Here is a 12,319-nt window from a genome sequence, read left to right on the forward strand (position 1 = left end):
TAATATCAAACGCGTTAAGAGATTAATATATCACATAATATTCACATGTTAAAAATATATAGTTTCCAACAAAATTTGTTAAGCAATCATTTTTCAACTAAACACGGTCGAAGTCCAGACTCACTAATGCATCCTAACAAACTCGATAAGACACACTAATGCAAAATTCTGGTTCTCTAAGACCAACGCTCGGATACCAACTGAAATGTCCCGTTCTTATTGATTAAAAACGTTCCATATTAATTGATTTCGTTGCGAGGTTTTGACCTCTATATGAGACGTTTTTCAAAGACTGCATTCATTTTAAAACAAACCATAACCTTTATTTTATCAATAAAGGTTTAAAAAGCTTTACGTAGATTATCAAATAATGATAATCTAAAATATCCTGTTTACACACGACCATTACATAATGGTTTACAATACAAATATGTTACAACAAAATAAGTTTCTTGAATGCAGTTTTTACATAATATCATACAAGCATGGACTCCAAATCTCGTCCTTATTTAAGTATGCGACAGCGGAAGCTCTTAATAATCACCTGAGAATAAACATGCTTTAAACGTCAACAAAAATGTTGGTGAGTTATAGGTTTAACCTATATATATCAAATCATAATAATAGACCACAAGATTTCATATTTCAATACACATCCCATACATAGAGATAAAAATCATTCATATGGTGAACACCTGGTAACCGACATTAACAAAATGCATATATAAGAATATCCCCATCATTCCGGGACACCCTTCGGATATGATATAAATTTCGAAGTACTAAAGCATCCGGTACTTTGGATGGGGCTTGTTGGGCCCGATAGATCTATCTTTAGGATTCGCATCAATTAGGGTGTCTGTTCCCTAATTCTTAGATTACCAGACTTAATAAAAAGGGGCATATTCGATTTCGATAATTCAACCATAGAATGTAGTTTCACGTACTTGTGTCTATTTTGTAAATCATTTATAAAACCTGCATGTATTCTCATCCCAAAAATATTAGATTTTAAAAGTGGGACTATAACTCACTTTCACAGATTTTTACTTCGTCGGGAAGTAAGACTTGGCCACTGGTTGATTCACGAACCTATAACAATATATACATATATATCAAAGTATGTTCAAAATATATTTACAACACTTTTAATATATTTTGATGTTTTAAGTTTATTAAGTCAGTTGTCCTCGTTAGTAACCTACAACTAGTTGTCCACAGTTAGATGTACAGAAATAAATCGATAAATATTATCTTGAATCAATCCACGACCCAGTGTATACGTATCTCAGTATTGATCACAACTCAAACTATATATATTTTGGAATCAACCTCAACCCTGTATAGCTAACTCCAACATTCACATATAGAGTGTCTATGGTTGTTCCGAAATATATATAGATGTGTCGACATGATAGGTCGAAACATTGTATACGTGTCTATGGTATCTCAAGATTACATAATATACAATACAAGTTGATTAAGTTATGGTTGGAATAGATTTGTTACCAATTTTCACGTAGCTAAAATGAGAAAAATTATCCAATCTTGTTTTACCCATAACTTCTTCATTTTAAATCCGTTTTGAGTGAATCAAATTGCTATGGTTTCATATTGAACTCTATTTTATGAATCTAAACAGAAAAAGTATAGGTTTATAGTCGGAAAAATAAGTTACAAGTCGTTTTTGTAAAGGTAGTCATTTCAGTCGAAAGAACGACGTCTAGATGACCATTTTAGAAAACATACTTCCACTTTGAGTTTAACCATAATTTTTGGATATAGTTTCATGTTCATAATAAAAATCATTTTCTCAGAATAACAACTTTTAAATCAAAGTTTATCATAGTTTTTAATTAACTAACCCAAAACAGCCCGCGGTGTTACTACGACGGCGTAAATCCGGTTTTACGGTGTTTTTCGTGTTTCCAGGTTTTAAATCATTAAGTTAGCATATCATATAGATATAGAACATGTGTTTAGTTGATTTTAAAAGTCAAGTTAGAAGGATTAACTTTTGTTTGCGAACAAGTTTAGAATTAACTAAACTATGTTCTAGTGATTACAAGTTTAAACCTTTGAATAAGATAGCTTTATATGTATGAATCGAATGATGTTATGGACATCATTACTACCTTAAGTTCCTTGGATGAACCTACTGGAAAAGAGAAAAATGGATTTAGCTTCAACGGATCCTTGGATGGCTCAAAGTTCTTGAAGCAGAATCATGACACGAAAACAAGTTCAAGTAAGATCATCACTTCAAATAAGATTGTTATAGTTATAGAAATTGAACCAAAGTTTGAATATGATTATTACCTTGTATTAGAATGATAACCTACTGTAAGAAACAAAGATTTCTTGAGGTTGGATGATCACCTTACAAGATTGAAAGTGAGCTAGCAAACTTGAAAGTATTCTTGATTTTATGTAACTAGAACTTGTAAAATATATGAAGAACACTTAGAACTTGAAGATAGAACTTGAGAGAGATCAATTAGATGAAGAAAATTGAAGAATGAAAGTGTTTGTAGGTGTTTTTGGTCGTTGGTGTATGGATTAGATATAAAGGATATGTAATTTTGTTTTCATGTAAATAAGTCATGAATGATTACTCATATTTTTGTAATTTTATGAGATATTTCATGCTAGTTGCCAAATGATGGTTCCCACATGTGTTAGGTGACTCACATGGGCTGCTAAGAGCTGATAATTGGAGTGTATATACCAATAGTACATACATCTAAAAGCTGTGTATTGTACGAGTATGAATACGGGTGCATACGAGTAGAATTGTTGATGAAACTGAACGAGGATGTAATTGTAAGCATTTTTGTTAAGTAGAAGTATTTTGATAAGTGTCTTGAAGTCTTTCAAAAGTGTATGAATACATATTAAAACACTACATGTATATACATTTTAACTGAGTCGTTAAGTCATCGTTAGTCGTTACATGTAAATGTTGTTTTGAAACCTTTAGGTTAATGATCTTATTGAATGTTGTTAACCCATTGTTTATTATAACAAATGAGATGTTAAATTGTTATATTATCATGATATTATGATATATAATATATCTCAGTATGATGTATATACAGTTAAATGTCGTTACAACGATAATCGTTACATATATGTCTCGTTTCGAAATCATTAAGTTAGTAGTCTTATTTTTACATATGTATTTCATTGTTAATACACTTAATAATATATTTACTTATCATTTAACATAATTAACCAAGTGTATCAATATCTTAATATGATTCATATGTACCTAGTAAGACGTTGTTATAACGATAATCGTTATATATATCGTTTTCGAGTTTCTTAAATTAATAGTCTCATTTTTATGTATATAACTCATTGTTAAAATACCTAATGAGATACATACTTATAATAAAAACATGTTAACTATATATATAACCATATATATGTCATCATATAGTTTTTACAAGTTTTAACGTTCGTGAATCACCGGTCAACTTGGGTGGTCAATTGTCTATATGAAACATATTTCAATTAATCAAGTCTTAACAAGTTTGATTGCTTAACATGTTGGAAACATTTAATCATGTAAATATCAATCTCAATTAATATATATAAACATGGAAAAGTTCGGGTCACTACACCAGCTGTGTTCATGGACCTTATGAACCGAGTGTGTGGACCATACCTTGACAAGTTTGTCATTGTTTTCATTGATGACATACTTATTTACTCAAAGAATGACCAAGAACACGGTGAACATTTGAGAAAGGTGTTAGAAGTATTGAGGAAGGAAGAATTGTACGCTAAGTTTTCAAAGTGTGCATTTTGGTTGGAAGAAGTTCAATTCCTCGGTCACATAGTGAACAAAGAAGGTATTAAGGTGGATCCGGCAAAGATAGAAACTGTTGAAAAGTGGGAAACCCCGAAAACTCCGAAACACATACGCCAGTTTTTAGGACTAGCTGGTTCCTAAAGAAGGTTCATCCAAGACTTTTCCAGAATAGCACAACCCTTGACTGCATTAACGCATAAAGGGAAGAAATTTAAATGGAATGATGAACAAGAGAAAGCGTTTCAGTTATTGAAGAAAAAGCTAACTACGACACCTATATTGTCATTGCCTGAAGGGAATGATGATTTTGTGATTTATTGTGACGCATCAAAGCAAGGTCTCGGTTGTGTATTAATGCAACGAACGAAGGTGATTGCTTATGCGTCTAGACAATTGAAGATTCACGAACAAAATTATACGACGCATGATTTGGAATTAGGCGCGGTTGTTTTTGCATTAAAGACTTGGAGGTACTACTTATATGGGGTCAAAAGTATTATATATACCGACCACAAAAGTCTTCAACACATATTTAATCAGAAACAACTGAATATGAGGCAGCGTAGGTGGATTGAATTATTGAATGATTACGACTTTGAGATTCGTTACCACCAGGGGAAGGCAAATATGGTAGCCGATGCCTTGAGCAGGAAGGACAGAGAACCCATTCGAGTAAAATCTATGAATATAATGATTCATAATAACCTTACTACTCAAATAAAGGAGGCGCAACAAGGAGTTTTAAAAAAGGGAAATTTAAAGGATGAAATACCCAAAGGATCGGAGAAGCATCTTAATATTCGGGAAGACGGAACCCGGTATAGGGCTGAAAGGATTTGGGTACCAAAATTTGGAGATATGAGAGAAATGGTACTTAGAGAAGCTCATAAAACCAGATACTCAATACATCCTGGAACGGGGAAGATGTACAAGGATCTCAAGAAACATTTTTGGTGGCCGGGTATGAAAGCCGATGTTGCTAAATACGTAGGAGAATGTTTGACGTGTTCTAAGGTCAAAGCTGAGCATCAGAAACCATCAGGTCTACTTCAACAACCCGAAATCCCGGAATGGAAATGGGAAAACATTACCATGGATTTCATCACTAAATTATCAAGGACTGCAAGTGGTTTTGATACTATTTGGGTAATAGTTAATCTTCTCACCAAATCAGCAAACTTCCAGCCAATAAGAGAAGATGACAAGATGGAGAAGTTAGCACGACTGTATTTGAAGGAAGTCGTCTCCAGACATGGAATACCAATCTCTATTATCTCTGATAGGGATGGCAGATTTATTTCAAGATTCTGGCAGACATTACAGCAAGCATTAGGAACTCGTCTAGACATGAGTACTGCCTATCATCCACAAACTGATGGGTAGAGCAAAAGGACGATACAAACGCTTGAAGACATGCTACGAGCATGTGTTATTGATTTCGGAAACAGTTGGGATCGACATCTACCGTTAGCAGAATTTTCCTACAACAACAGCTACCATTCAAGCATTGAGATGGCGCCGTTTGAAGCACTTTATGGTAGAAAGTGCAGGTCTCCGATTTGTTGGAGTGAAGTAGGGGATAGACAGATTACGGGTCCGGAGATTATACAAGAAACTACCGAGAAGATCATCCAAATTCAACAACGGTTAAAAACCACCCAAAGTCGACAAAAGAGCTACGCTGACATTAAAAAAAAAGATATAGAATTTGAAATTGGAGAGATGGTCATGCTTAAAGTTGCACCTTGGAAAGGCGTTGTTCGATTTGGTAAACGAGGGAAATTAAATCCAAGGTATATTGGACCATTCAAGATTATTGATCGTGTCGAACCAGTAGCTTACCGACTTGAGTTACCTTAACAACTCGCGGCTGTACATAACACTTTCCACGTCTCAAATTTGAAGAAATGGTTTGCTAAAGAAGATCTCACTATTCCGTTAGATGAAATCCAAATCAACGAAAAACTTCAATTCATCGAAGAACCCGTCGAAATAATGGATCGTGAGGTTAAATGACTAAAGCAAAACAAGATACCAATTGTTAAGGTTCGATGGAATGCTCGTAGAGGACCCGAGTTCACCTGGGAGCATGAAGATCAGATGAAGAAGAAATACCCGCATCTATTTCCAGAAGATTCGTCAACACCTTCAACAGCTTAAAATTTCGGGACGAAATTTATTTAACGGGTAGGTACTGTAGTGACCCGAACTTTTCCATGTTTATATATATTAATTGATATTGATATTTACATGATTAAATGTTTCCAACATGTTAAGCAATCAAACTTTTTAAGACTTGATTAATTGAAATATGTTTCATATAGACAATTGACCACCCAAGTTGACCGGTGATTCACGAACGTTAAAACTTGTAAAAACTATATGATGACATATATATGGATATATATATATATATAGTTAACATGATACTATGATAAGTAAACATATCATTAAGTATATTAACAATGAATTACATATGTAAAAACAAGACTACTAACTTAATGATTTTTAAACGAGACATATATGTAACGATTATCGTTGTAAAGACATTTAATGTATATATATATCATATTAAGAGATATTCATACATGATAATATCATGATAATATAATAATTTAAAATCTCATTTGATATTATAAACATTGGGTTAACAACATTTAACAAGATCGTTAACCTAAAGGTTTCAAAACAACACTTACATGTAACGACTAACGATGACTTAACGACTCAGTTAAAATGTATATACATGTAGTGTTTTAATATGTATTTATACACTTTTGAAAGACTTCAATACACTTATCAAAATACTTCTACTTAACAAAAATGCTTACAATTACATCCTCATTCAGTTTCATCAACAATTCTACTCGTATGCACCCGTATTCGTACTCGTACAATACACAGCTTTTAGATGTATGTACTATTGGTATATACACTCCAATGATCAGCTCTTAGTAGCCCATGTGAGTCACCTAACACATGTGGGAACCATCATTTGGCAACTAGCATGAAATATCTCATAAAATTACAAAAATATGAGTAATCATTCATGACTTATTTACATGAAAACAAAATTACATATCCTTTATATCTAATCCATGCACCAACGACCAAAAACACCTACAAACACTTTCATTCTTCAATTTTCTTCATCTAATTGATCTCTCTCAAGTTTTATCTTCAAGTTCTAAGTGTTCTTCATATATTCTACAAGTTCTAGTTACATAAAATCAAGAATACTTTCAAGTTTGCTAGCTCACTTCCAATCTTGTAAGGTGATCATCCAACCTCAAGAAATCTTTGTTTCTTACAGTAGGTTATCATTCTAATACAAGGTAATAATCATATTCAAACTTTGGTTCAATTTCTATAACTATAACAATCTTATTTCAAGTGATGATCTTACTTGAACTTGTTTTCATGTCATGATTCTGCTTCAAGAACTTCGAGCCATCCAAGGATCCGTTGAACCTAGATCCATTTTTCTCTTTTCCAGTAGGTTTATCCAAGGAACTTAAGGTAGTAATGATGTTCATAACATCATTCGATTCATACATATAAAGCTATCTTATTCGAAGGTTTAAACTTGTAATCACTAGAACATAGTTTAGTTAATTCTAAACTTGTTCGCAAACAAAAGTTAATCCTTCTAACTTGACTTTTAAAATCAACTAAACACATGATATATATCTATATGATATGCTAACTTAATTATTTAAAACCTGGAAACACGAAAAACACCGTAAAACCAGATTTACGCCGTCGTAGTAACACCGCGGGCTGTTTTGGGTTAGTTAATTAAAAACTATGATAAAATTTGATTTAAAAGTTTTTATTATGAGAAAATGATTTTTATTATGAACATGAAACTATATCCAAAAATTATGGTTAAACTCAAAGTGGAAGTATGTTTTCTAAAATGGTCATCTAGACGTCGTTCTTTCGACTGAAATGACTACCTTTACAAAAACGACTTGTAACTTATTTTTCCGACTATAAACCTATAACTTTTCTGTTTAGATTCATAAAATAGAGTTCAATATGAAACCATAGCAATTTGATTCACTCAAAACGGATTTAAAATGAAGAAGTTATGGGTAAAACAAGATTGGATAATTTTTCTCATTTTAGCTACGTGAAAATTGGTAACAAATCTATTCCAACCATAACTTAATCAACTTGTATTGTATATTATGTAATCTTGAGATACCATAGACACGTATACAATGTTTCGACCTATCATGTCAACACATCTATATATATTTCGGAACAACCATAGACACTCTATATGTGAATGTTGGAGTTAGCTATACAGGGTTGAGGTTGATTCCAAAATATATATAGTTTGAGTTGTGATCAATACTGAGATACGTATACACTGGGTCGTGGATTGATTCAAGATAATATTTATCGATTTATTTCTGTACATCTAACTGTGGACAACTAGTTGTAGGTTACTAACGAGGACAGCTGACTTAATAAACTTAAAACATCAAAATATATTAAAAGTGTTGTAAATATATTTTGAACATACTTTGATATATATGTATATATTGTTATAGGTTCGTGAATCAACCAGTGGCCAAGTCTTACTTCCCGACGAAGTAAAAATCTGTGAAAGTGAGTTATAGTCCCACTTTTAAAATCTAATATTTTTGGGATGAGAATGCATGCAGGTTTTATAAATGATTTACAAAATAGACACAAGTACGTGAAACTACATTCTATGGTTGAATTATCGAAATCGAATATGCCCCTTTTTATTAATTCTGATAATCTAAGAATTAGGGAACAGACACCCTAATTGACGCGAATCCTAATGATAGATCTATTGGGCCTAACAAACCCCATCCAAAGTACCGGATGCTTTAGTACTTCAAAATTTATATCATATCCGAAGGGTGTCCCGGAATGATTGGGATATTCTTATATATGCATCTTGTTAATGTCGGTTACCAGGTGTTCACCATATGAATGATTTTTATCTCTATGTATGGGATGTGTATTGAAATATGAAATCTTGTGGTCTATTATTATGATTTGATATATAGGTTAAACCTATAACTCACCAACATTTTTATTGACGTTTTAAGCATGTTTATTCTCAGGTGATTATTAAGAACTTCCGCTGTCGCATACTTAAATAAGGACGAGATTTGGAGTCCATGCTTGTATGATATTGTGTAAAAACTGCATTCAAGAAACTTATTTTGTTGTAACATATTTGTATTGTAAACCATTATGTAATGGTCGTGTGTAAACAGGATATTTTAGATTATCATTATTTGATAATCTACGTAAAGCTTTTTAAAACCTTTATCTATGAAATAAAGGTTATGGTTTGTTTTAAAAATGAATGCAGTCTTTGAAAAACGTCTCATATAGAGGTCAAAACCTCGCAACGAAATCAATTAATATGGAACGTTTTTAATCAATAAGAACGGGACATTTCAAGTGTTACCTTTTCAGTTGATAGAGCAATGCAACAACCGCAATCTGCAGATGATACATGTTATTATATTCAAACTATAGAATCACATGCAGAATTGTTAGAAGAATTTCCAGAATTACAAGGAACAGGAGAATGTTCTTTAGGAGAAGGAACTGAACCAATTGATGAAACTGAAATGTTAGCTACACTAATAGCTAATGGATATGAACCAACAATAGAAGAAATTCAAATGCTAAAAGAAGAAGACTGATATCGGTATAAATCATCGATAGAAGAACCTCCGACATTAGAGTTAAAGCCACTTCCAAATCATTTGGAATACGCTTATTTACATGGTAAATCTGAATTACCTGTAATAATATCGTCTTCGCTTACTGAAAATGAGAAATCGCAACTCATTTCTGTGTTGAAAGCTCATAAACCAGCTATTGCATGGAAGATTCATGATATTAAAGGAATAAGTACTTCGTATTGCACACATAAAATCCTTATGGAAGAAGGTCATAAAACGTATGTGCAACGCCAACGAAGACTAAATCCTAATATGCAAGATGTAGTTAAGAAAGAAATTATTAAACTGCTTGATGCAGGTTTAATTTATCCAATTTCTGATAGTCCATGGGTAAGCCCAGTTCAATGCGTACCTAAGAAAGGTGGCATGACTGTCATCACAAATGAGAAAAATGAGCTTATTCCTACTAGGACTGTAACAGGATGGCGTGTATGTATTGATTATAGAAAATCAAATGACGCCACCAGAAAAGATCACTTTCCCTTACCTTTTATTGATCAAATGTTGGAAAGATTAGCCGAAAATAGTTACTATTATTTTCTTGATGGTTTTTTCGGATATTTTCAAATTCCAATAGCACCCGAAGATCAAGAGAAAACCACGTTCACGTGCCCTTATGGTACTTTTGCTTACAAACGCATGCCATTTGGACTTTTTAACGCCCATGCAACCTTTCAAAGGTGCATGATGGCGATTTTTCACGACATGATAGAAGAATGCATGGAAGTTTTCACGGATGACTTTTCAGTCTTCGGTGATACATTTGAAACATGTCTAGTTAATCTGGAACGAATGCTTATTAGATGCGAACAATCAAATCTAGTTCTTAATTGGGAGAAATGCCATTTCATGGTTAAAGAAGGCATCGTTCTTGGACATAAAATTTCAAAGGAAGGAATTGAAGTGGATAGAGCTAAAGTAGATGTAATTGCTAAAGTTCCACATCCCACCAATGTTAGAGGAGTTAGGAGTTTTCTAGGGCATGCCGGTTTTTACCGACGTTTCATAAAAGATTTTTCTAAAATTGCCACTCCTATGAATAAACTCCTAGAAAAGGATGTTCCATTCATATTTTTAGATGAATGCATCAAATCTTTTAATATTCTTAAAGAGAAACTCACTAATGCGCCGATCATGATAACACCAAATTGGAATCTACCGTTTGAACTAATGTGCGATGCAAGTGATTTTGCAATGGGAGCCGTTTTAGGACAAAGAATTGAAACACGATTTCAACCTATATATTATGCTAGTAAGACGTTACAAGGAGCGCAAACGAATTACACAACTACTGAAAAAGAACTCCTTGCTATTATCTTTGCTTTTGACAAATTTCGTTCATATCTCGTTCTAGCAAAAACGGTGGTCTATACCGACCATTCTGCTCTTAGATACCTATTTTCGAAACAAGATGCTAAACCAAGATTAATCCGTTGGATCTTACTCTTACAAGAGTTCGATATTGAAATCCGAGATAAAAGAGGAGCAGAAAATCTCGCCGCTGATCATCTTTCTTGTCTTGAAAATCCTGAATTAGAAGTTCTAAATGAATCGGCCATACAAGACAACTTTCCTGATGAATATCTATTGAAGATAGATTATAATGAAATTCCATGGTTTGCAGACTATGCAAAAAACTTAGTATGTGGATTCCTTGAAAAAGGATTATCGTACCAAAAACGAAAGAAATTCTTCAGTGATATAAAACACTATTTCTGGGAAGATCCACATTTGTTTAAAAGTTGTCCATATGGAATAATACGCCGATGTGTATTCGGAAATAAAGCCAATCAAATCTTAAACCATTGTCACACAGGACCAACAGGAGGGCATTATGGGCCTCAACTAACAGCAAGAAAAGTTTATGATGCTGGATTCTATTGGCCTACAATTTACAAAGACGCACACCTTATTTGCAAATCCTGTGATGCTTGTCAAAGGGCCGAAAAAATAAGTCAACGTGATGAAATGCCACAAAATGTCATTCAAGTATGTGAAGTATTTGACATTTGGAGTATTGACTTTATGGGTCCATTTCCAAAATCTCATAATAATTTATACATTCTCGTAGCCATTGATTATGTATCTAAATGGGCGGAAGCACAAGCTCTCCCAACTAACGATGCACGAGTTGTAGTCAACTTTTTAAAACGTCTTTTTGCAAGGTTTGGAACACCGAAAGCTTTAATAAGTGATCGGAGAACTCATTTTTGTAATAATCAACTTGAGAAAGTTCTTAAAAGATATGGAGTAACTCATAAAATCTCCACTGCTTATCATCCACAAACAAGTGGACAAGTTGAAAATACCAACCGAGCTTTAAAACGTATTCTAGAGAAAACCGTAGGATCAAATCCGAAGGAATGGTCCATTAAGTTGGAGGATGCACTCTGGGCTTTTAGAACAGCTTACAAAACTCCAATTGGAACCACACCTTTCAAACTCGTTTACGGAAAAGCATGTCATCTTCCAGTAGAAATTGAACACAAAGCATTTTGAGCTTTGAAGACATGTAATCTTGATTTACATGAAGCCGGACGTCTACGGTTAAGTCAACTAAATGAATTAGAAGAATTAAGACAAGAAGCATACAAAAATTCGTTAATCTATAAGGAAAGAACGAAGAAATGACATGATAAAAGAATCAGAAGTTCAAAAGAATTTAAAGAAGGAGATAGAGTTCTTCTTTTTAATTCACGATTCAAGCTATTTCCTGAAAAATTGAAATCAAGATGGTCTGGACCATTCTTAGTCAAAA

This window comes from Rutidosis leptorrhynchoides, chromosome 9, assembly GCF_046630445.1.
Source record: "Rutidosis leptorrhynchoides isolate AG116_Rl617_1_P2 chromosome 9, CSIRO_AGI_Rlap_v1, whole genome shotgun sequence".
Taxonomy (NCBI): domain Eukaryota; kingdom Viridiplantae; phylum Streptophyta; class Magnoliopsida; order Asterales; family Asteraceae; genus Rutidosis; species Rutidosis leptorrhynchoides.